A 3,929-nucleotide genomic window follows, 5' to 3' on the forward strand; every position below is an offset into this window, starting at 1 on the left:
ACATAAAAGAGGCGCTGTTTGCACAGCATGACCAATCACAAACATCTACCAGAGTCGCATATTTTACATAAGAAGAGCAAACTATAATTCTACATAAATATGAAGAACACAGACACGGTTTTACAGGCAAAAATGCAGGAAGGAAAGCTGGCATAAAAAACCGACGCTGTTATGCGTAAATCACAACGCTTATCCTATCAATATCACTTCCAGTGGTGTAGTCTACGTGATAGCTCCAGGATGTCTATATACCCACTTAAAAATGCCCAATGACACGTAACATACTTTTGATTATATTTTTGATAGATTTTGAATTGTTATCCGTGCTTTTTCTAAGGTAGCCTATTTATTTTTTTTGCATAAAAGTGTATCGGAATGCAGGAAATGAAGTCGTTGATGCTTAAAACTTCCCTGGGGGAGGACACCCAGACCTCCCACTATGATATGCCCCCCTCCTCCCCAAAGGCAGATTCTGGCCAATATACAGTACAGTACACCCACTATAATAGCCTACATTAGACTAGTCACTTCCCCATCAGTCAGGCACAAGATCTGACCATAATTACACTTTCGCTTTCCATGAACTGTCGTTGCTTTAGCCTTTTATTTCAATTGCAACCCCAGCAGTGGTAAGCTGTGAGAGAAAATAAAAAAATATCAAAACATAATTCTAACCGATGTGCGTATTGGCAACACACGGCTGAAGAAGCCGACAAATAGCCTATATGTAATTCCCTCCGCTTCAAATCTATATCTTTCATAAATATACCCACCAGGGAATGTTAACGGGGTTGTCGGTCTCTAAATGTTTTAACTTTTCTGAGCGCACCTCTCTCTCTCTCTCTCTCTCTCTCTCTCTCTCTCTCTCTCTCTCTCTCTCTCTCTCTCTCTCTCTCTCTCTCTCTCTCTCTCTCTCTCTCTCTGCCCACCGAGCTCCACCAGATCTTCTAAGAACGGTGACGCCGTTATCAACCGAGTATTGATTGGTCAGTAGGCGGTGCTTTTATACCGGTTGATCTCTAATCTCCAACATAACCTGCTCCCGACCAGGTTAGGCGTTCAGCATAAATTACCACGGCGATTGAACCCGATAACAACTAATCCACCTTCGTAGTACAGAAAACCCTGGGTTGAGCCTGAAGTTAGCTCGTTAACGCCAAATCTCGCTTCGTAGTACAGGCCTCAGGAGTAGAAATACACAGACCAATTAACAGGAAGACAGGGGACTGGACAAGACCATAATTGGGAACAGGTGAGAGCAGAAACTGAGGGAAACTAACAATACAGGAAGTACAGACCATATAAGGGGATGGGCGGAAACAAAGACACATGACAGACAGGTAACCACAGAGCACATGGGAAACAGCAACAAGCACAAAACACAACACAATATACAAAATGGTCAGCAGTGTGGCACAAAGGCAGTCAGTCACAGCAGGATCCTGACAGTCCTATCATGTAACATTAGAAGGTGGCATCAGAGCTACTAGAAAGAAAAGTGAGTCCATCACTGTAATCTGCTTTGCCTTATAGTGTTTAAAGTTTTAAAGTTTTAAAGCCATTATGCAATAGTTAACAAAATGCCTATATTGAATATATTTGTATTTACGTGTATGTCAAAAGTTTTTATTGGTATGTTTATGCAACTCAAACATTTGACTAAGGTTAAGGCCAAGATCATGGCCTTGGGTAACCCTTTAGAAAGAAGAAAAAAATATACTGATTTGAAGCATGAGATGGGACACAAGGCATGCACTTTGTACATCAGACTGTCCTCACTGACTTTTCACTGCACGAGTAGCCTGTATAATGTTACTTCCTGCAAAGGAACAACGTGTTGCCAGTGAACACAAATCAAGTTTAGGTTAAGGACGGCAATTTCATTTAATGTTATTGACTTTTAAATTAACCTTTTCGAACCTAGTATGCACTTCAAGTCTGAGGGAGAGCGAGCAAGTGGAAGAGAGAGACAAACAAATAAAAAACAAAATAAATAAATATATTAATATAATAAATGGCCTTTGTTTTACTATAAGGCCATACAATGTACTTCTATGTACTGTATATTTCAGCTCAATATTAAGATTAATGTTATTTTTATTGATGTCAGTATTTGCTCCAGTTGTCTTCTTGTCACTTGTGACTCTAGTAACTAAAAAAAGTGAGAGACCGAAAGGACTTTTGTCAGCTGGTCGGTGTGCATTAATTAGCTGTTCCCACGCCATGTGCTCATTACCACTACTTTCAGTGATGACTCGGGGTGTCGTGTATCACTCCCAAAGGACACACACGCAAACACACACACACCACCACAGCCATATGAGCTCTTGGATAGGAGCCATGTTTGTGAGCAGTGTTATCTACACGACAGTCTGCAGCCACAATGGCTCTTTGTCTGCCCAAGTGAAATTAAAGCACCTTACCTCTCACGAAAGACTTGGCCGGAGATGGCCCACGCAGATGGTTTTGCAAGTTTCAGCCTCTAACCTGCTGAGCTTTTTCAAAAGCATAGCATTCAAATTCTTAGAGAATAATTTCAGACATTCTCCAGACAGCCAATAGTTTCAGTTCTTTTGGCTGTGCTGCAACATTTCAAGAATTACTGACTAGAGCATGTTTTTTGCTTTACAAACCAACATTTTTTTTTAAAGAAAAGGCCTTTTTTTTACACAGAACACATCACGAACGAACGGAATAAACGTGTGGAAAAATTTGTGGCAACATTGTTGTATCAAGGATATTTACATCCACAATAAAAGGAGCCAGCACCTTCACTTACCGTAGGCATCCATTTATAAGAGCTTTGTCAAAGAGCGCCAGCTGCTGTGACGCTAAAACATTAAGGTAACTGTGCGTTGCCGTGTAGCTGTTGCCATGTCGCCGTTGCCGTGTGTGACTTCTCTAATTGTGACTGGCTAAACTGGTCTCATTGCAGGCAAAAACAGGAGAAAATCAGTGTAATGTTTTTAAATTACATGAAAATGAGCTGTCCTAAAACACCAGCTGGCAGTGACCTTCATTTTTGTTCTGAGTTACTTTATCATTGTGTGTTAATGAAAATAGAGAAAGGGTGATTCAAACTCTTTTAGAAACTGTTCAACAGCCGATATTCAATATTCCCTGAACACACCCGGTGGAAGAGTTTCCAAAACAGTCCCTGCTCACAGCTGCATTGCCACACAAAGATAATTAACAAAGCAAAATATAGAAAGCTTTCCCAACTGTGACTACTGTTTATCTCAAGCAAGTATTAAGTCTGTGCAACAACCAACAGCTGTCATATTGAAGTACATTACAGCAGGGCAAAATGGATGCTGCAGTTTGTGGTGACAACATGTTGCGTTGTTACAGTAAACTGAGTGTGTGTGCATGCGTGCAATCTCTGAATTTCTCGTTCCATCTGAATGCATCATTAGACATTTAATTACTACCTGTTCATATTCACCTGACTCACATCTCTAGTGCTGCCCAGGAGGGCCTTTGAAGTTAAACAGCAAAAACTTCCAAACTTGATCACATGTTGACATTTTGAGGAGGATGAGAATGCAAAATGTTAAGAAATAAAGAAATTGTAAAACAAATATAATATAATAATATATTTTCGTATCTTTCTTGTCCATACAGTGACTACAGGAATGAAAGGGCACTGTCTGCCATGGGGTTTATACTGCAAGCTATGTGAGATGAAAAAATAATGGAAAAGATAAATGTAGTTTTTTAGATAAATGAAGTTTTTTAGGATAAATGTGATGTTTTCCAAATATATTTGCTGATCCATTAATCTGTAAAACCTGGGGGAAACAAGAACATTTGAAATGGCTGCAACAAGAAAGCACGTAGATTGGCTGTTGACGGCAAATGGAAAGAAGCCCTGATAATGTTCCAACTCTTTGTTGTGTGTGGTAATGTTAGTGGTTAAACCTTCTGGA

The sequence above is a fragment of the Sander lucioperca genome, chromosome 8 (genome assembly GCF_008315115.2).
Source record: "Sander lucioperca isolate FBNREF2018 chromosome 8, SLUC_FBN_1.2, whole genome shotgun sequence".
In the NCBI taxonomy this organism is placed as follows: Eukaryota; Metazoa; Chordata; class Actinopteri; order Perciformes; family Percidae; genus Sander; species Sander lucioperca.